Below are 22,287 nucleotides of genomic sequence, written 5' to 3' on the forward strand. Positions count from 1 at the left end.
CGAACCAAAGTTTGGTGCTTTATAGACATGCATGTCCAATACATGTCTTGAACCCAAAATGGGTCAAAAAGGGGAGAATATAACCTAAACTCCATGCATGGCATCAAGGCTTGGCTAAATACCATATCCAACCCACTAAAAGGTCACCTTGACTCGGAGATTCATAAAGTTGCAACCTTTATGAAATCCATCCATAGAAACATCTAAAAATAAGGAGAAAAAGGGACAAAACTCAAGATCTAGCTATATAAAAGAGTAAAAATCGAATCTTGGACAGTTACAAAGGTCCAAAAGAGTGCCAAACTGAAGATGAGAGCTTTGCTTGCTAGATCATTGCTTCCTTCTTTCAACTTCTTCTCCTTTGCTCCAAAAGAACCACACTAACTCACAAAAGGAGAGGGAAGGATGAGGCTACCAACTTGCCGTGTTGGTCCAAGAAAATATGCGGCTTAAAGTGCTTTATCATGCCGAGTTGAGGCTAGCAACTCGCCGAATTCAAAAGAAAATCACACCAAAGAAGATAATTCTTATACCTGGAAGTCGGGATGTTACAAAGATGTTGCAATAAGTAAAATAAAACATCTACATGACTTTATACAATAGATTTATAAAGAGTTATAAACAAATTTTAAAACTCTTATAAATAGAAAACACACACACACACACACACATATATATATATATATATATATATATATATATATATATATATATATATATAAAATTGCAAAAATGGTTCCTATGATATGCATTTTTTCTAACGTTTGGTCTAAATCTCCATTTTTTTGGATTGATGGTCCTTTGGAGCTACTTTGGTTGTTGTTTTGATCCCCCGCTAAACTGAAATGACTAATATGCCATCCTGATATATATATATATATATATATATATATACGAGCTAGGTTCAAATGTTTCATGCAACTATTGTGTACATGAATGCACCAATAGGAATTTAGGAAAATAAATAATTAAAAAAATCAGTTGAGGGTATTATAGTAATCTTTGCCTATTTAATTATGGTAGATAATTAATATATTTATTATCCCTTTAAATATGGGATATCAAAGTCAAACCCGGTAGAAATTAGAAAGCAACGAAAAAAGCAAAGGTGGAAGCCCTAATTTCATATCAAAACGAAGGAACGACTGTCGCGTCATTCTGTGTTATCTTCTTCCCCGAAAAAATGAGACTCACAAACAACGACACACGATATGAGTCGCAAACTCTGTAACCCCCGTAGATCAGAACTAGTCAATTTAGAGACGATAAGCATCAAAAATGACTTTTTGATAGAAGATTATTTAGGATGAATAATCTTAACTAAGTTGTGGTATATGTTACAAGGATTCCGTACATATAAAGAACGCCGAAATCCGAGTTATAACGAGGAAGTTATGACCTATCGAAGTTTCGCGACAGAACCGACACGACGCTGAATGTCGTAAAAAGTGAATTTACGTTAGAGCGATATTTAGCCTTAGTGATCTAAACGAAAGCCGTAGAGTTCGTTAAACCGAGAGCGTGAATAAAAAGAATGCCAAAATCTGACTTCGTATGAGGAAGTTATGATTTTTCTAAGTTTCTGCTTAGCAGTATGCAGCCTGAAACTCGAATTCGAGATAGAGTGATTTCTAGCCGAAGCAATCTAAATGATAATCGAAGATCTCATCATTTGTAGTGCAACGATAAAAAGACAGACGAAAACGGACGTCAGATGAAGAAGTTATGAATTTATAATGGAGTTTTCCTCTCCCGGCCTACTAAAAATAAATAATAAAAATAAACCAAAGTTAGCCGACAGAGTCTAAACGAAAGTTGTAGATCGTAGTCTCACCTATGCGTGGATATAAAGAACATTGAAAACGGAGTTCATATGAGGAAGATATGAATTTTTGAAGTTTATTAAATAATTAAAATATTAAATTTAATTATAAATTCTGATATTATCCAAGGGGGGGGGGGAGTCACCGGCCTTATCCACATTACGTCCAGCGTAACTTTAATTACGCCCAGCGTAACTTTAATTACGCCCAGCGTAATTCGAGGTTTCAGCCCCTATAAATAGATGTCGAGTGCAGCCGAGTTCTATTGCTCATTTCTTTCCTTCTCTCACGTTTTTGCCTCGTTTTTCGTACAAGAAATATCCCGAAGCCCCGTTATTAATCTCGAGCCTCGAAGCAAGTCCCGAAGCCCTGAAGATCCCGAGGAGTAAAATTCCCGAGCCGAAGCTCTGCCCGCAAGGAGCCCAGTTTTTTGTGAAGATCTTCCAGATCTACCGAAGAATCCTACTTCTACAAGCCGTAGTGATGTCCGATCATCTTCTGATCAGGTGAGTGTGTGGTTACTTTCTTCTAACACATAAATATGAAGTATTTGCTCGGAATACATGTTATGTGTTTATGTACTGTTGTTTATTTGAGATAACTGTGGAATGGATGTTTTATATGGTTTTTAAATGAGTTAAACTGTATATGTATTTTATATCTACTAATATGTTGGGTAGAACATGGGTAGATGAGATAGTTGATATGTGATAAAATGATGAGGTATGTAAGATGATGAAGAATAATATTGGTAGATGCACCAATTAGAGAATGTCATAATACTAGCAGATGCGCTTAAGAATAATATTGGTATATGCACCAAATAGAGAATATCATAATACTAGCAGATGCGCTTATAGGATAATCTTGGCAGATGCGCTTATAGGATAATGTCGGCAGATGCGCCTAAAAGAGAATGTCATAAACCTGGCAATCGCGCCTCATAGTGTATGACGTAATCCTGGCAGAGGCGCTTAAAGGATGATGTTGGTAGATGCGCCTTATGTAGCAATAGATTTTGTGCCAATTCCTTAGGTCATTCCTTAGGAATGAATGGATGACGGGTAGTTGAATTCTTAGGGTAAAATCCTAAGAAATAAAGAAGATAATGGGGATGGGTAATTGGGTTGATTGTTTGATGGTTAAATATAATAATTATATTATTGTGGGTCGAAAACCCTATATGCTCACCGGGCTCCCAAGCCTGAACCACTCAGTTTTCTTTGCATTACAGGTAATGGCACAAGAGTATAAGTTGGTGGAATTGACAAGAGATTTTGGATTATAGATAAGTAGTTATAAATGACTGTTGTAAGGTCTATTTTTGTTGTTTATGCTTTTGGTCTGTATCGGAACATGATATCCCGAGATTTTGTTATTTAATGAAAATACATTTCACTAAAGAAATGCTTTAATAAATTTTTATCATATTTTGTTTTGGGAACAAATTCCTCAACTGTTTTCTTTAAAAGATTACTCTAATTTTAAAAACAAGCATAAACAAATCGGTCTTTTCTGGCCGTGAAATTGGGGATGTCACATACTCTTTTTCTTCTTCTTCATTAGGTACAATCCCCTGCTCTCATCTTCGTCTTCACCAGCTTCTCCATGGCAGGTGGTGTTGCAATAGTGCAACATAACGTCAAGATGCAACCTTCTGTCTCACTCCTCCCCTCATCTCAATCCTCCTTCTATGGCACCAAATTCAACACCTCCATTCAACATAACCCGATTTTGAATTGAAAATCCTAACCAAGAGTAGGGAACCATTTGGGTAATTTCTCCCTCTGCCTCTCTCTTGGCTTGATTAAAATAGTGCAGATGGAAATCCATGTCAGGTGGTGATGGTGAAATTAGCAAATTTTAGGAAATAATTCTTTTTTTGTAAGTCCTTTATACCTCTCTCTCCTTTTGCAATTTTGATTCTTATGATTGGATAATTACCACAAATATTTGATTATAGGCGTATCTGATAGCAATTCTGCCGGAATGGAAGATCAAGTTCTAATTCTGTCATAATGGAATCTCGATTTTATGGCATGGAATCTCAAATTACTCGTTAGTATTTGAAAATTGTAACAGCCCAAAATCTCAAAGTATTGTTAAATTGCATTTTGGGGTGTTTTAAAGGGGAGACTCGGCGAGTTGGAGCAAGACTCGCCGAGTAGGGTCGCAGATTTGGTCGCGGGTTCGCGACTGGACTCGACGAGTCCAGGTATGGACTCGGCGAGTCGACGCTGTTCAGCGGAAACCCTAGCCGTTTCGTATTGGGTCGTATATAAGGGTTGTTATGTCGTCATTTCACGTCTTTTGGCCGATTGTGGAGAACCCTAAACGACTGTGGCATCTAGAGCAAACTTGAAGGCCATTATTGACTTTGAAGGAATTGTGGTGCAAGAAGAGGAAGGATTTTGGCCAAAGAAAGAGCAAGGGGGTCGAGTTCTGAGGTTTGGGGACACAGAGAGTACGTTTTCAGGTTATGTTTCGGACCATTCCTGTTATTTTGATGTGTACACGAATTTAGGGTTTATGAAACCCATTTGGGTTTAGATGGATTGTTGTGTTATTATCCAACGTTTATAACCCTGTATTAGTACCCCTTAGAGGTCCAGAAGGTTCTATGTTTGTATATTCGGAAAATATGTATCTCAGGAAGCAGTTTGATCGACTGCATGGCGTGGACTCGCCGAGTCGGATGATCAGACTCGGCGAGTAGCTTGAAGATTCACTGGGACTCGCCGAGTTGTTCTTCAGACTCGGCGAGTGGAGTCGGGGTGGCCCCGCGATTCTTCCAGGAGTGACTCGTCGAGTCAAGGAGGATACTCGACGAGTAGAAGGGGAATCTTAGAGGATTGAAGGACGACCAGACTCGCCGAGTCGCCAGGGAACTCGCCGAGTCCAGTCGAGCTGTCAATGGACTGTTGACCATAGTTGACTGGGGTGATTTCTTAGGGCCAGTTAACGTGGAAGATAGAAGTATTAATAAGGGATATATGATGATACAGGGAGCTTGTAGCTCGGAGGATCAAGTGCAAGGGATTTTAGGAGTTGCTATCTTCCAGTGTCTACGAGGTGAGTCTTCTCACTATACCTCACCCGGAAGGGTTTGATTGTGTGACCGGAAGGTCAAGTATGTTATGTGTTATGTTTATATGCTATAAATGGAAAGTTAGCTGCTACGCGTGATATACATGCTTATATATGGGCCGGAAGGCAAGGTATTATGTGACAGAAAGGTCAGGTATGATATATGATATATGTGCTTTATGTGTTAGAGTATTTGTATTATGTGTTATATATGTGTATGGGCCGGAAGGCGATATATATTACGGGCCGGAAGGCAAAGTTATGTGGACCGAAAGGTCCGGGCCGGAAGGCAATGTTATGTGGATCGAAAGATCCGGGCCGGAAGGCAATGTTATGTGGATCGAAAGATCAGGGCCGGAAGGCAACGTTATGTGGACCGAAAGGTCCGGGCCGGAAGGCAATGTTATGTGGACCGAAAGGTCCGGGCCGGAAGGCGTATGTGCGTAAGGTATATTGGGGAACTCACTAAGCTTCGTGCTTACGTTGTTTATGTTATGTTGTTTCAGGTTCTTACAGTAACGCGGGGAGGCAACGGTTCGATTGTACACACCGAAGAAAGAGTTGTGTTTTGGAGGATCCTGGTCTTCTATTATAATGAAAATGAAACTATGTTTTGTAATTCGAATGTGAATAAGATTTTAAACAAGTGTTTTTAATATTAAATTGATTATTTAAATGAAAATTTTGTTTTTTTTTGGAAATCTCGGTGTTACAAATTGGTATCAGAGCCTTGGTTTGAGGGATTCGGACGCGCCTACGGGTAAATCTGGACTCAAACTGAGGAAGTAAGAAAAAGTTTTCCAAATAAATGGTTTTCTAAAAGTGAATAAGAGTTCAAAGAGAAAGCAAGAAAGAGCAGTGTGTACAATCAGCCAGAGCCAAACGGTGATTTCCCAAAATACTCTTACTTTTGTATTATGAAATATCTATTATGCACTTTATGAGACATTATTGCATGCTAGAGACAGGCTAGGTATTTCACATCTTAGGACTAGAGTGGCCTGATTTGTGATGCCTTAGGCTAGGGTTTGCTGTTATATGTGCGTTATGCTTTTGTGTGTATGTGATGAGTGAGAGTATCTAGTTAGAACGCACAAGGGGTAAAGCTACGGAGTACAGAGGTACTTCCGAGGATGAGCCGAGAAGGTGGAGCTACCACAGATGGGAAGTCCTATGTATGCTTCAATGCTCGAATGCTGCTTGCTTTGTGCTTTGTGGAGTTGTCGATGATGGGAGTCAGCTACTAAGTGAGTATGACGATACTCAGGAGGTAGAGGGCTGGCATCATTAGGAGCTCTTCAGCAGCTGATAGCAAAGAAGTGGGAGGACAGCGGAAGGGACTAGGGAGTAAACCTAGCCAAATGAGTGCGCTGGTGGAGTAGAGGATTTCGCTGGAAAGCGAGCACGCGCGATGAGATGGGTGAAAGAGCAGGTTTATCAGCTACTTAGGAACTCTGGGATGGTCCGTGTGGAAAGTATGGGTAGATGTGGCAGGTAGTATGGGCCCGTACTACTGAAAGCAGAGGACCCATACTTGATACAGGGGGCATCTGGAAGGTCCTAAGGAACAGATTGAGGAGTGATGTTATGGTTCGAATACCATACATCGGAGCGGATACAGAGTGATGTTATGGTCAGGGCACAATACATCGGAACAGCTTGAGATAGATGTTGTGGTTCGGGTGCTATACATTGGGGCAGATTGGGGAGTGGTGCTATGGTTCAGGTACCATACACCGAAGCATGTTGAGGAGGGATGTCATGGGATGAGTACCATGGTTCGTAGTGGATGATGCTTGTGGCTATCTTGTTATCCGGTTATCGATCGGACGAGCATGAGCGAGCGGGATGCGAGGATTCGCGAGATCCGGCGTGATGAGGTTGCTGCATTGTTGCGGGCTGAGTCGCCAGAATTGTTTGGGTCGATCAGGACCACTATGATTGAAGTAGTTTGACGAGCGATATGCGGTTTTCGCAGAGACGGCTGCCGCGGCGGTTACAGCGGCTGTAGCAACGGCAAAGAAAGGGGCTAGTCGGGGTTTTCAGTATCGGGACTTCTATTATGCGAAGCCTCCCACATTCGATGGAGTTCAGGACTCGATTGTTGCTATGAGATGGGTATCAGACATGGAGGGGTGTTTCTCCACGAGTTTATGCCCTGCTGATCAGAGGGTGGGGTGTGCTCTGAACCTGTTGAGGCTCGGGGCGAAGGATTGGTGGAGATTGACCACGAGGTCATTTTCCCAATGCGCAGAGGGCTGCGGTTTCATGGGATCAATTCAGAGGGATGTTCAGTACTCGCTATGTTCCACGGAATGAAAAGGAGAAATTGGCTCGGAAGTTCTTTAAGCTGAGGCAGGATTTGGAGTCGGTGACTGAGAGCACCGGGATGTTTATTGAGAGGGCGATGTTTTGCTCTGAGTTCGCTTCGGAGCAGGCTCAGATGTCCCGAAATTCGAGTATGCTCAAGAGGGGGGGTATCAGACAGTTCGTGTCTGCGCAGAGACGCGAGACCGTGTTGGTATCGCAGGAGGCCGCCATGTGGCGTGAGTTAGAGGTTGAGTTGCAGTAGCGTGAGATGAGGCAGGCCCCGATGCAGTCGCAGTCGGCGCCGAAACGGTCCATGACCGTAGACGTTAGAATGGGGGATCGGAGCGGTCACACTTGTGGGAAGTGTGAGAGAGATGGCACCGGAGCTTGTTGGCCCAGTGGTGCATGCCGCAAGTGCGGAAAGGAGGGGCATGGTGCACGGGATTGTCGGCAGTCAGTGCCAATTCGGGATTTCAGGATTTGTTATCAGTGTCGGTAGGTTGGACATTTGAGGGTCAACCGTCCTCAGTTTCCTGCAGGACCGGTGCAGGCTCTAGCATCGGCCACCTTGAGGAGTTCAGGAGGAGGACAGGATGGAGCAGAGCCCAAGGGCTCAGGGTCGTGCTTATCGGCTTGCGGCAGAGGGAGACGGAGCAGTGCCGGAGGCAGCTGCGGGTATGATGCTCTCTTGATGTCTTGAGTAGCTTGCGTTGATTGTGGCGTATTGTTTGTGCCGGTAGTCTTGTGCGGTTTTCGATGCGATATTCAACCTTTGGCAGGTTGTGGGTTTGGTTATGGGTTATTGCTTGGGAATTCCGTTGGTCATCGTTCGTGAGGGTTGATAGTGGAGATGCGGCACTGGGTTGATGGTCGGGTAGCATCTACAGTCGGGGAGTGGATGATTGAAGGGCTAGATTCTTGTGAGTGGGTTGATCAGGGAGGAGGTGTGCTTTGCTGAGGGTTGCTTGTACTTGTGGGAAGCAGTCAGTGTGTAATTGTTCTCTTTGTACAGGATTGTTCTGTAAGGTCGTTAATGACGACCGGTGGCAGTTAGTCAGTGCTTTAGTGAGGGAGAATTGTAAAATTATCCGGGAGATCGATGAGTATGTGAGGGTGCTTAGCTGCCGGGATTCAGCAGTGTTTGTCAGCGCAGAGTATAGGCCGATGAGAGCGAGTGTCGGGTATGCGGGGCGAGATACAGACCTAGGGCATTTGATTGTGGAGGCCTGAGAGGAGGTCGGGGTCAAGCTTGAGTAAGTAATCGGAATTTTGCGATCAGAGTATTGGTACGTTTGAGGTACGTGATGGGTTGTACTGCATTAATCCCACGGGATTATGTTGTGCATGTTTCTAGAGCTGGAACCGGAAGGTTCCAGAGTTAGAACCTAAGGGTTCGCAGGGTTGGGTGTACGGACCCACAGAGATATAGCCTCGAGTGGCTAGTATGTGTTATGAGAGTCGGTCCAGTCATACTGGAGACTCTGTTGGTATTGCTGGATTAGTTTGAGATTTGCGGATCGCGTATGTGCAGCGTGATTGCATTGGAAGGTCTGGCCCCGGGCTAGTGATCTTGTTTAGCTGAGGCAGTGATTCTGGTGAGTGGAGAGAGTGCATGGGATTGAGAGCCCCTGCAATGGGAACCAGAGTATGTGGATAGCGGTTACGCGAAAAGGGTGGTGTCGCTTGGGGCGAGCACCGTGGCACCGGGTGGAGTGGCATTATGGCCAAGAGGGTTCCTTGGAAAAAGGAAAAGAGGAAGGTGTAACTCCGAAGGGGTGCAAGTTCACGAAAGTGAAAGCTGCAGAGCAGAGTTATGGTTAGAGTATTTCAAGTATGGTTTCGAGCATCGTGTTTGCGGCAGTGAAGTAGGAACCCATCCGGATTGGGATGTCTGTTGAGGCTCAGAAGGGATGCATGGAGAGAGAAAATTTTCAATTCTCAGTGTGAATCTGATCAGAGTGTAGGGTGGAGGTGGTGGTTCATCTTGGGAGATGTTCGAGAATATCATCAGTGTATCGGGTCTTTCCACCTGCGGGTGTTGGGACTAGTTCAGTATGTGGATGTGATGGCAAGAGGGAACTTGTGAGAGTTGATCTGAGAGGGAGAACGGATCTCTCAGTCGGTCCAGAATGGGCAAAGTGGGCTTTGGATCGGGGATCCGGTGGTTCAGGGTTTCCTAACCCTTATGGGTTGAGTGATCGTTGAGATTTGGAGCAGAGTGCATCGTGGGTAATTTCCGATTGCAGAGAGTGATGAGCAGTTCAGAGTTCGTACTTTAGTTGACAAAGCAGACTCAGCAGGTTAAAGAGAGTTAGTGATCGTCTAGAGTTAACAGGAAAGTTATGCAGGCAGACGCCGTTACGAGCATGTGATTCAGGTCAGCGACTTCGTATTTCTGATGGGGTGCTTCGACTTAGGAAGAGGGGTAAATGGGGGGCCCCGGTATGTTGGGTCTTTTCGTGAAGGTGCGAAGGTAGGAAGGGTGGCCTATCGTTTGGAGCTGTCAACGGAATTGGGACGGATCCATGACACTGGTATGTGTCGCAGTTGGAGAGGTGTATAGCGGATGAGTCAGCAGTGGTTCTACTAGGGAACGATTAGGTGGATGCGAGCCTGTGTTACGTCGAGAGGCCAGTGGCCGTCGGAGATCGGAAGATCAAGGTTCTGAGGAACAAGGAGGTACCTCTGGTATTGGTTCAGCAGCGGTCTCGGGAGAGATCGGTAGTGCCTAGGGAAGCCGAAACGTGAGATGCGGGAGCAGCAGCCAGAGCTAATTCCAGAGTGAGACTTCGAGGGCGAAGTCTAATTCTAGTGGGGGAGAATTGTAACAGCCCAAAATCTCAAAGTATTGTTAAATTGCATTTTGGGGTGTTTTAAAGGGGAGACTCGGCGAGTTGGAGCAAGACTCGCCGAGTAGGGTCGCAGATTTGGTCGCGGGTTCGCGACTGGACTCGACGAGTCCAGGTATGGACTCGGCGAGTCGACGCTGTTCAGCGGAAACCCTAGCCGTTTCGTATTGGGTCGTATATAAGGGTTGTTATGTCGTCATTTCACGTCTTTTGGCCGATTGTGGAGAACCCTAAACGACTGTGGCATCTAGAGCAAACTTGAAGGCCATTATTGACTTTGAAGGAATTATGGTGCAAGAAGAGGAAGGATTTTGGCCAAAGAAAGAGCAAGGGGGTCGAGTTCTGAGGTTTGGGGACACAGAGAGTACGTTTTCAGGTTATGTTTCGGACCATTCCTGTTATTTTGATGTGTACACGAATTTAGGGTTTATGAAACCCATTTGGGTTTAGATGGATTGTTGTGTTATTATCCAACGTTTATAACCCTGTATTAGTACCCCTTAGAGGTCCAGAAGGTTCTATGTTTGTATATTCGGAAAATATGTATCTCAGGAAGCAGTTTGATCGACTGCATGGCGTGGACTCGCCGAGTCGGATGATCAGACTCGGCGAGTAGCTTGAAGATTCACTGGGACTCGCCGAGTTGTTCTTCAGACTCGGCGAGTGGAGTCGGGGTGGCCCCGCGATTCTTCCAGGAGTGACTCGTCGAGTCAAGGAGGATACTCGACGAGTAGAAGGGGAATCTTAGAGGATTGAAGGACGACCAGACTCGCCGAGTCGCCAGGGAACTCGCCGAGTCCAGTCGAGCTGTCAATGGACTGTTGACCATAGTTGACTGGGGTGATTTCTTAGGGCCAGTTAACGTGGAAGATAGAAGTATTAATAAGGGATATATGATGATACAGGGAGCTTGTAGCTCGGAGGATCAAGTGCAAGGGATTTTAGGAGTTGCTATCTTCCAGTGTCTACGAGGTGAGTCTTCTCACTATACCTCACCCGGAAGGGTTTGATTGTGTGACCGGAAGGTCAAGTATGTTATGTGTTATGTTTATATGCTATAAATGGAAAGTTAGCTGCTACGCGTGATATACATGCTTATATATGGGCCGGAAGGCAAGGTATTATGTGACAGAAAGGTCAGGTATGATATATGATATATGTGCTTTATGTGTTAGAGTATTTGTATTATGTGTTATATATGTGTATGGGCCGGAAGGCGATATATATTACGGGCCGGAAGGCAAAGTTATGTGGACCGAAAGGTCCGGGCCGGAAGGCAATGTTATGTGGATCGAAAGATCCGGGCCGGAAGGCAATGTTATGTGGATCGAAAGATCAGGGCCGGAAGGCAACGTTATGTGGACCGAAAGGTCCGGGCCGGAAGGCAATGTTATGTGGACCGAAAGGTCCGGGCCGGAAGGCGTATGTGCGTAAGGTATATTGGGGAACTCACTAAGCTTCGTGCTTACGTTGTTTATGTTATGTTGTTTCAGGTTCTTACAGTAACGCGGGGAGGCAACGGTTCGATTGTACACACCGAAGAAAGAGTTGTGTTTTGGAGGATCCTGGTCTTCTATTATAATGAAAATGAAACTATGTTTTGTAATTCGAATGTGAATAAGATTTTAAACAAGTGTTTTTAATATTAAATTGATTATTTAAATGAAAATTTTGTTTTTTTTGGAAATCTCGGTGTTACAAAGGTATACACTCTTTTATTGTAAATTTAGTCACATTCATGTATTTATTAATTACATATGTTCTACGTTTCATCAAATGAAGTATAAAGATCTGAGCATTCGATTTTGCCCGCCATATGTTTGCTAAAATGCTTGAATAAGATATTTTAGCCAATTTTTTTTGTAATATTTGAACTATCATATCTCTCTCATACTAGCTTGGAATGATCTAAAATTTGTTTATGTATATTCTCCTTTATGTTAGCTACAAGTTAGGTTCGAAAGTCATTTTAATTGGATTAATATTGGCTAAGTTATAGTCCTTCGAACATGCGATGTTACAACTATACTTTTTGCACTTTTACTTTATTCAGAAAAATTTGTGATATTTGAACTGTCATATTTACCACATTCTAGCTTGTAATAAGCTGACCATTTTCCAAAGTACTGTCCTCAGTGTTAGCTACAATGTAGGCTCTAGAATCATTGTAATTAGATTAAGTCGATCATTTGGATTAAGTGACTCGGGGAATACTTGATCAAGTGACTCGAGTATTACATTCTTTAGAATAAATTAAAAGTCTTTAATGTCTAACACATTCCATTAGAATTTATAGTTTTATTCTTTTAGAATATACTGAAAGTTATAATATTTTAAAGTTGATTATGTTTTTTTTATTTAGGTTTTGAAGGGGCTGCCATTGATGTGGAAAATGAAGAAAACAAGGAAAACGAAAGTATTCTAGCAGAATGTTGTTATTTTTTATGAATTTAATTTATTTTTGTTGATATTCTTTTAGAATATGCATAATTATATTAAAATGTATAAGACTTTAAGTCAGTAAGAATATGTATGAATTTGTATTTAAGTTGAAATGTATAAGAATATATTAGCATGTTATTATTTTTCAACCTCGGATTCAAGAATTTTGTTATTCTTCGATACTATTCTAACATAATAAAATTCTTAAAGAACATTATTCTAACAAAAAATATTCTGACAGAACAAAAATCGATTATATTTAAAAATTACGTTAGAATTAAAATTGAATTAATTAAAAAAACGGATTTTTAAAATTAGGAGAATTAATTATCCTTAATCCGAAAATTTCCTTTTATAAATGTAGTAAATTGTCCAAAATACCATTTTGCTAAAATTTGTGTGATTACATGGTACATGTTATCCCATTTTAATATCATACACTCTCAAATCATGCCCATTGATTAAATCCATCCATTGGTCCAGATCTGTGCATTTTGACACACAATAGTTAGTAAAAACAAAATAACCTAAGTATATATATATATATATTATTTTTCTATTTAAGTTAATGTTTTATTAAATTAAAAACGCCACTCATATTTTCATATCATATTTGTTTTATTTATCTCAGATGGAATCGCCCCTAAACGCTCCTTTAATGGATGTATCCTACAAATACCTAATTCACTTGAGTGAATACGGACCTAAATTGTCATGCAAACCTTCTTATTACAGTAAATTTATGGAACCCCCAAGTAGATGATTGAAAACCCTGATCTGTAAACGGCCGAAGTAGATGATTCTAGAAATGTTCTTCGACCAGATCGTGTGTTTTGATACACTAGTGCTTAAAACACAATCACTCATCTTCGCTCTCCATCCGTCCTATAAACCTTAAAACCCATAATCGAGCCACAAGGTTGATACGATCGTACATTCAAAAATAACCCAAACAGAGCACTAATCCATCCAAAATCTATATAATAAACCGATAAATACATGTGTTTGCCAAGAACTTGAGTTGTGGAGCAATATACTCGACCTAAGTCAAGACCCATTTAGAAAGATATGGTGAACCACAATGATTACGAGTAACGTAGCAGAGACTATGGAGGTGAGAAAGTCGGTGCCGTGTTGGGCTTTGAGGGTCTCTTTCCCCAACTACTTGACACCACTTGATCAAATTATAGGTACCTGGAACGAAATTGGGGATGAGAGCTTGTAGATTCTTCTCCACTCTGGCGGTGGCTATTTGACTTTGACCGATGATCTAGAGTTGTTGTCGTACCGATTATACATCCCATGACTTAACCCTACCAGTGTTGTAAAACTCGTCGAGTTGGCCGATTACTCGGCGAGTACTCCCTACTCAGCCCTTTACCGAGGCGAGTTACAGAATCCGAGTACTCCCGATCGACTCCTTATTGAAGTGAGCAATATTGTAAAATTAGGCCAACTCAATGATTAATATGTATAATATACTTAATGATGTCTTATTTAACACACAGATATGTGATTAGTACTATATATATATATATATATATATATATATATATATATATATATATATATATATATATATCTTAATTTTCAGTAACTATTCACAAAGTGAGACCATTGTGAGTTTTTCAGTTTTTTTGTATTCACATGTATCTAATTTTGTTATATATTTCAATCAAGTTATGGTTTTAACTTATGATTTTGACATATATAATTTCCATAAAAATATTTCTACATGAATTACCGAATCCGAGTACTTCCGAGTACTCGTTACTCGGTAGTCGGTCGAACAGGTACCGAGTAGCGAGTTCTACAACAACGAACCCTACTGACGATGGTTGGATGAGAGTGTTTGATGTTAGTGGTCTGGTGATGCTGATAAAATTGATTTTGTTCACGATAGTAAGAAGAAGAAGAAGAAGAAGAAGAAGAAGAAGAAGGGGGGGGGGGGGGGGGGGGGGGGATTGAGGGAATTGGGGAGGAACATTTTCCACATACAAACTAGTTCGATATGACCATCAATCCAAAAAAATCAAAGTGTAGACTAAACATCTGAAAAAATACATACCACAAGGACTATATTTGCAGTTATATATATATATATATATATATATATATATATATATATATATATATATATATATATATATATATATATATATATATATATATATATATATATATATATATATATATATATATATGAGATGTTATAATCCTCCTGCATATAATATAAAAATAATAAAAAGTTTACTGAACATATTCAACACAACTGAGAAGGGGTATGTTATGTTAATTAAAATATCTTATATAGTTTTTTTTTTCTCTTTTTGTATATGTTTATAATGTATGGAGTTTATGTAAATCGTTGTATTATATATTGACCGAGTGCAATGTAAATCATAACAGGACATTCATGTGTATATGGTTTCGTACTTTCGTTAGTATTAAATATGGACGCAAAAAAAATATATAATACAATCACTTTATTTATGTTAATTACATATGTCACTAATTCATGTATTCAAGCGAATAAAAATATTGGCGTGCTCTGTACATGCTTATTTAAATTACAGTTGGATGATTAAACATAGGATTTATAGAATCTGTCTGTTACGTGTTGAAATGGATAGTTGATGTTTGATAAATTGACAACCACTCAAACAAGAAAACATATTGGTCCGTAAAAGACCCCGCACCTTTAGCACTACAAACTCATGTGGTGTTGGTCATGTCGCACATATTACAATGCTTTACACCGTACATACCCACTTCGTATTTTTCTATGTCCTACGTGGCTATGTTTCATATAAATAGCACAAAATTTGATTTATAAGTATAATGGATACATTTAAAAAAGTAAACAAATAAATAGACTTTTTTTAAGAGGTGTTTGGATAAATTAGATTATAGCTTATTAGTTTTTTGTTTATTAGTTTATTTATGGTGAGAATAAACAATAAGCAATGGAGGAAAATGCTTATTAAAATCAGCTTATTTAGCATATCTCTATCACCATAAGCTGATTTCTAAGGATTCCTATCAAAATACTTAAACTTAACTTATTGTGGTGAAAATAAGTAATAAGCAATAAACATCCTCTTTTGCCCTATCCAAACAACCGCTTAATAACACATGTTAATCTTTTAAAGCAGTGATAAGTTGTACCCCTTGGGCAATATGGAGCTAAAGAGGGATTGGCTCGACACCATCTCTCGGCACATTCTAGTTATCTTGGCACACATCAGTCCAAAGACTCGATAAGCCGATAAAATAACTTTTTTTTCGATATCGACCATCGAGTCTCTATCTTCCCTAAAATTTATCATGTATGAATGTCCCAAAATGCAAAGAAAACTTTTCGTTTTTTTTTTTTTTAAATACAACCATTCATTTCCTTATCCATCAAAAGATAATATGAGTATAAGGTGTAATCTCATCAAATATCAGAGTATATGGAATGTAGTCTCATCAAAACATCAAGAGCAAATATAATAAAAGCCACAACATTTTCACACGTAATTGAGAAAAGTCATATTATTTTTTTTGGTGGCTCTGGCTACAAATGAGACGTAAAATTATCATTCTAGCTCATTTAATGATTTTCATGGTTAACTCTGCTAAATTTTTTGCAAAATCAGTTCTAAAAGTTCAAATTTGGTCCATGCATTTTGCAAAAAATTGCACCACATGTCCAAAACACGGTTTCAAGCTATTTAACTTCTTTATTTTCATTTATTTTTTATATTTTAGTCAAAACTAAACTTGCTTTTATATATATATATATATATATATATATATATATATATATATATATATATATATATATATATATATATATATATATATATATATATATATCGTTTTTAGAATTTTTTTCCGTTCTATTTTTCGTTAATTTGATAACTTCTTTTGATATTTTTCAAAAAGTGTAAAGTGTATGAATATTTTTTTATATTTTTTGTATTTGTTTCATATATATATATATATATATATATATATATATATATATATATATATATATATATATATATATATATATATATATATATATATATATATATATATTGTGTTTTTTGTTACGTTTTGTTTTTTTTTTGTCAATTTGATAATTTCTTTTGATATTTTTTAAAGTGTAAAGTGTATGAATATATTAAACTAGATATTTTATTTTTGGTGTTTGATTTTTTGTTTTTCTACAAAAAAAACAAAAATAAAGAAAAAACAAAAAAAATAAAAAAATATGAAAAAAATGAATATAGAAAAACTAAAAAAAAGAAGTTATACATACATACATATATATATATATATATATATATATATATATATATATATATATATATATATATATATATATATATATATCATGGTTGTAAAAATCGGTTCTAGGCAGCCGATTTAATCGGCGCCTAGGCATTTGGCGACCTCCAACCGCTTACGAATAAGGGTTAGAGGGTAAAATAATCGGCCTTGGTCAAAATCGGTCAAAACCGGTCCAATTCGGTCCTAATCGGCCCAAATCGGATCCAAAATCAAACCTAAAATGGGGCTCAAAAGACCCACCGACTCAAAGGAGATAGTTGTCCCAAAGGAGAGTTGGATATGGATTTCAATAAGCCTTATACCTTTTTTTATAGAATTGTTTGCCCTTGATATTTTATCCCACTCACGATGTGGGATAGCAATTGAAAAAACACAAGAACACACAAAGATAAATTTATTTGTTTCTTTTTCTTCAATCTCGACTCCGATCAGGTGATACTCGAAGACATACTTAAGTGGAAACAATCAAGAACCGTGGATTGAAAACAGATCTAGAGGTGAAAACAAATACTCGTTCTGAAGAGGCTTTTCGATCGTCACTGGAGGTAAAGCACTCGTTCGTTCTCATCACATATTATCAACCCATTAACCATCTTCGTGTACCCTATCACCATCACTCGTTCGTTCCTGCTTCCTTTTTTGAAATCGAGATTTTGTTTGGTAGTTGCAAGATTTGTAATTGGAACCACCCATCCACTATCTTTGGTTTTGTTGATGGCATGGTACGAGATGGATAGGTCGCCATCTGGGGCGAGGCTGATTGCATTATTGGTTGTTTGTGGAATAGTGCAGATGGATTGGTTATTCCCACAAAATTGGACAATAATGGCGGTGGTTGGGTTGGCAGTGGCTTGGATGCAGGCGAAGGTGGACGATGTTGGTTGGGTGCCGACGGAGATGGTGTGGGTTGGCAAGAAGAAGGCAGAATGGGTGGAGGGTGATGTGCTAGAGGCTTGCAAGATCTTGAGCAGCAGGGTCATCATCTCAGCATGGTGTTGGTCAGCCAGGGCTTGCCTCTTCTTCGCATCCACCATTATCATGTCTAACTCATGTTCTTTTATAAATAATTATTCTGGTGGGATCGAATTTCTTATTGGTTGTTTGATCACTGGATTGAAGGCAAACCCATAAACTCAATTCTCTATTAAAACAGATTTTAGTCTAGCCCATAAACTTGATTCAAGGCAAATTTAAGTTAATACAATGGTTGTGTAAATGGTTGTTCAATCAGTAGGAATCACATTTTCAGTGATTTTGGTCATATAATGCTTAAGAGAAATTTCAATGATGTGGTTGATAATAACAAGCATACCGAGTGTTTGTGTAAATGGTTAAGAGAAATTTAATGTCATAATGTTATATTTATTAAATTTTTAATAAGTTTTTTAATTTATAATGTTATATCTATTAAGGTTATATTTAATGCTATATTCTTAGGATTAATGTTATATATTAATTTTTTAATAATTTTTTTACTAATTAATGGTACCTGATTAATCCCCGCCTAGCTGCTTAAACCCTTGACCCCAGTCCACTGATTAGCCTACGTCGCGCGATTTCTACAACCTTGATATATATATATATATATATATATATATATATATATATATATATATATATATATATATATATATATTAGTCAAAAATAAGCTTGTTTTTATATATATATTTTTTATATTTTTCATTTCTTTGTTTATATATATATATATATATATATATATATATATATATATATATATATATATATATATATATATATATATATAAACAAAAAAATGAAAAATATAAAAAAAATATAAAAACAAGCTTATTTTTTACTAAAATAAAAAACAAATGAAAATAAAGAAGTTAAAAAACATAAAACCGACTTTTGGACATGTGTAATTTTTGCAAACTACAGAGACCAAATTTGAACTTTTAGGACTGATTTTGCAAAAGAATTAACAGAGTTAACCATGAAAATCGTTATATGGGCTAGAGTAATAACTCTATGTCCCATTTGTAGCCAGATCCAACAAAAAAAATAGTAGAACTTTTCTCAATTACGCGTGAAAATGTTGTGGCTTTTATGGTATTTGCCCAAACATCAAAGTAAAATATAGAAAGATAGTGCAGAATCTTTAGAGGATGCAATGCAACCATGGTGGTTTCTTCCATTTACTATTAGAAGTACCTGAGACATTTAAGCTGAAACTGCAAGCACAAAACTTATTGAATTCTCCAAGATACCACATACAATACAAAATAAAGGGCCCCACTGCAAATGATAGACCCTGTCCTGACAATGGGCCCTACCCAACATTATTGGACCCCGTCTAGATATTGGGCCCGCTCATCATAGTTGGATCCCGTTCAGATATTGGGCCATGCCCAAGATAACATAACAATACGCCCCGCCCGACAAGGATATAAACATATTAGCATGAATCATAAAGACAACAATCATGCAGTGGCACCTCCTGTCCAAACATAATATAGTGAGAAGACTCACCTCTTAGTTAATTAGATAATCACCAAAACTAGTAGAAAAGTGACAACAGGTACAACAATCACCTAACCAAGTGATCAAAGGTCAAACCTTAGTCTATGTCCCAACCCTAATGATTGGCCTAAAGTCAAACCTAGTCAAAAAGTCAACTTTAGGCCAGAAACCGTGCCACACTCATAAAAAAATTGCAGTGAGCCCCGCTAACAGACAAAATAGTTGGGTTTAGAGCTTAAAATAAGCGTGTCTGAGAAAACTCTAAAAACGCATCGCGTCTTGGTCATCTTCATATGGGATTTTGACTTAATCCATTAAGTCATTACCCTATTTTTCAGATCTAGACTCTAATAATGTTTAAATGGATAAATTTTCCATCTTTAACCATTAAGTCATTCCAAAACTCATTAGATCTAAACTTTCAAGCTCAAAATGACCTAAAATGATAACACCACTTACATGGCTCAAAGAGAAGACCAAGATACCAACTTTCCAACTCAAAATGGTTCAAATGACAACCCTAAGTACTTAGAAGGAGCTAGAATCATCTTACCTCCAAACTCATCACCAAATGGGACAAAAAATGAATAAAAGGGACCATAAGCAAGTTCTAACAACTTGAAAGGAAATGTTGGAGCCTTTTACTTACAAAAGTATAGAAAAGGTGTGAACTTTATGGATATACTCGCGTTCTTCACTTCCATGCTCCAAAAGAAATCTTGAACTTCAAGCTAAATCACAAAACATAGAAGATTAAGCTTTCAAGGAGGAAATCAAGCTTGAAATGGGAGGAGAGGGGCTAGGGTTTTCAAACTCTCTTTTAAGGGGTGATGGAAGATGGAAATGATCCAACAACCCTAGGGCTTAAGTGTGTTTAAATAACTAACAAACCCAAAATAACATCTAGCCCATGGGCCAGAAGCGTATCGCATCCAATGGGCCAAAAAAGCCTAATGCCATAAAATACTCCCAAAAGATTAAGGCCCAACGATACTATCACACCCCCAAACCAGACGCTGGACACGTCCGGGGGTGGATGACTTCATTTGTAGTATCACAACACATGCATTATAGTAATCAAAGTACAAACAACCATTGCATTATATAAATATTAGTTAAATATTAGTTAAAATTATAAAATTTAACTTTTAATATATTAGGTTATATAAAAATGAATGGAAAATCCATTAATATATTTCTATATCAGTTATAAAAATATAACTAATTTACTAAGTTATGAATTTTATTGCAATAAATAACATGATCGACTTCACGACTTAAGAGTCGTTATTTGCGAAATATGATTATATGATTGAATGATTCAAGCCTGCTAATCCGAGCTAAGAACAGGAAATGTCAGTCACTTAAAGGAGTGAAGAGATTAATCACATGAAGTATAAATATTATGGAAATTGTTGGTTTCACATTGGTTGAAACCTGGAAAATGTTATAAAAGCGGTCGTTATGTTGCCCAAATTTCGTCATAACATACAATAGAAATTTGGAAATCCATCAAGTCTTGTGTATCTCAATACTAAAAGATTTCAATTAAATATTATTCCTAAACAATAGAATCATAAATATTAAACAATCTTATAATGGAGAGTTTAGGATTAGGACGCTTAGACTCATTGTTAGGATCCAACATTCACGGGTCTCTCTGTAGAAGCTACATTAATTTCTAAAGTCGTATGAGTTAGAATCATTTCCTAAGCTATATAGGCTACCTTGTAACAACACTAAGACCATACATCTTAACATAAATTCTTCTGTGTCATAACTGTTAATCAATATGGAACGACGAAAGCCAGGTATAAGTTCAATATTATAGACTTATATGGGTTGACATCCCGCCATTGGTTGCTAGCTACAATCATCGTCTGACGAGTTGAAACGAGCGTTGACGTTCCTAAACTATAAAGTCCACGATAGGAATAAACGTCGGTGTGGACTTTCAACACTAAAATTTACAAGTGCTGGTACAGAGGTGTTCGTCACAGTTCGGTTTTGAGCTTATATGTGTATTTGTTACCGAATAGGATTGAAGTAGGATATATACGGAGATTTTGTCCACTTATCCTAGTTGAAAGAGATTGTATGTTGTGGGTTAGCTTGTGACTCAAAAAGATAAGTGTCAATACCATAAATTAAGTTATATAACACTTAATTAATATCATGACACGACTGATTAAGGTTTAATAACTTATAGCTAATAAGTTATTTATTCAAATCCTTTCTTCTTGTACGAAAACACAATATGTATGTGGGAGGAGTTTGTCCCACTGGTTAAGTGTCGGTTCCCAAATTAAATAAGATAATACTTAAGTAATACCATGACACAATTTTACAAAGATTATAAATTCGAAACTTATGAGTTTTACATATAAAATATACAAACTCTTGAACAAGATTTATATAGTAAAGTTTTTCATTTTATGTTTTCACAAGATGCGATATGACTTTATTTTACATAAATTGGCACTCAAAATCCTTATATAAACAACATTTTGGTCATGAGAACCGTATAATTTTTTATATAAGTTTGACTTACCTATATGTATTTTGCCAAATTTTGAAATTTTAGATTTGAACGCATGATGTTTCTAAATGAGACCAAATATATTTTTATAACTCAATTATTTTATACTTTTAATAGAAAGGTACGTATTTATAAAACCCGCTCAACCAGATAAATTATATAAAACACTTTTTGTTATAAAATTACTTCGTGTCAAAACATGTAGAACTCACCAACAATTTTGTTGACGTATCTTAATGCATGTATTCTCAGGTTTATTAATAGGTTAGAAGGATTTCCATAGAAGACTTTCCATTATTTTACTATACCATTGTAAACACCAATCTGTTAAGTGTGTGTAGTGATTTAGCAATAGTATTTGTCAATGTAATTTCTATTTCGGTAATAATAGAAGGTTATATTTGTATTGTTCAATGTATGTTCAATAACTGT

This window comes from Lactuca sativa, chromosome 2, assembly GCF_002870075.4.
Source record: "Lactuca sativa cultivar Salinas chromosome 2, Lsat_Salinas_v11, whole genome shotgun sequence".
Taxonomy (NCBI): Eukaryota; Viridiplantae; Streptophyta; class Magnoliopsida; order Asterales; family Asteraceae; genus Lactuca; species Lactuca sativa.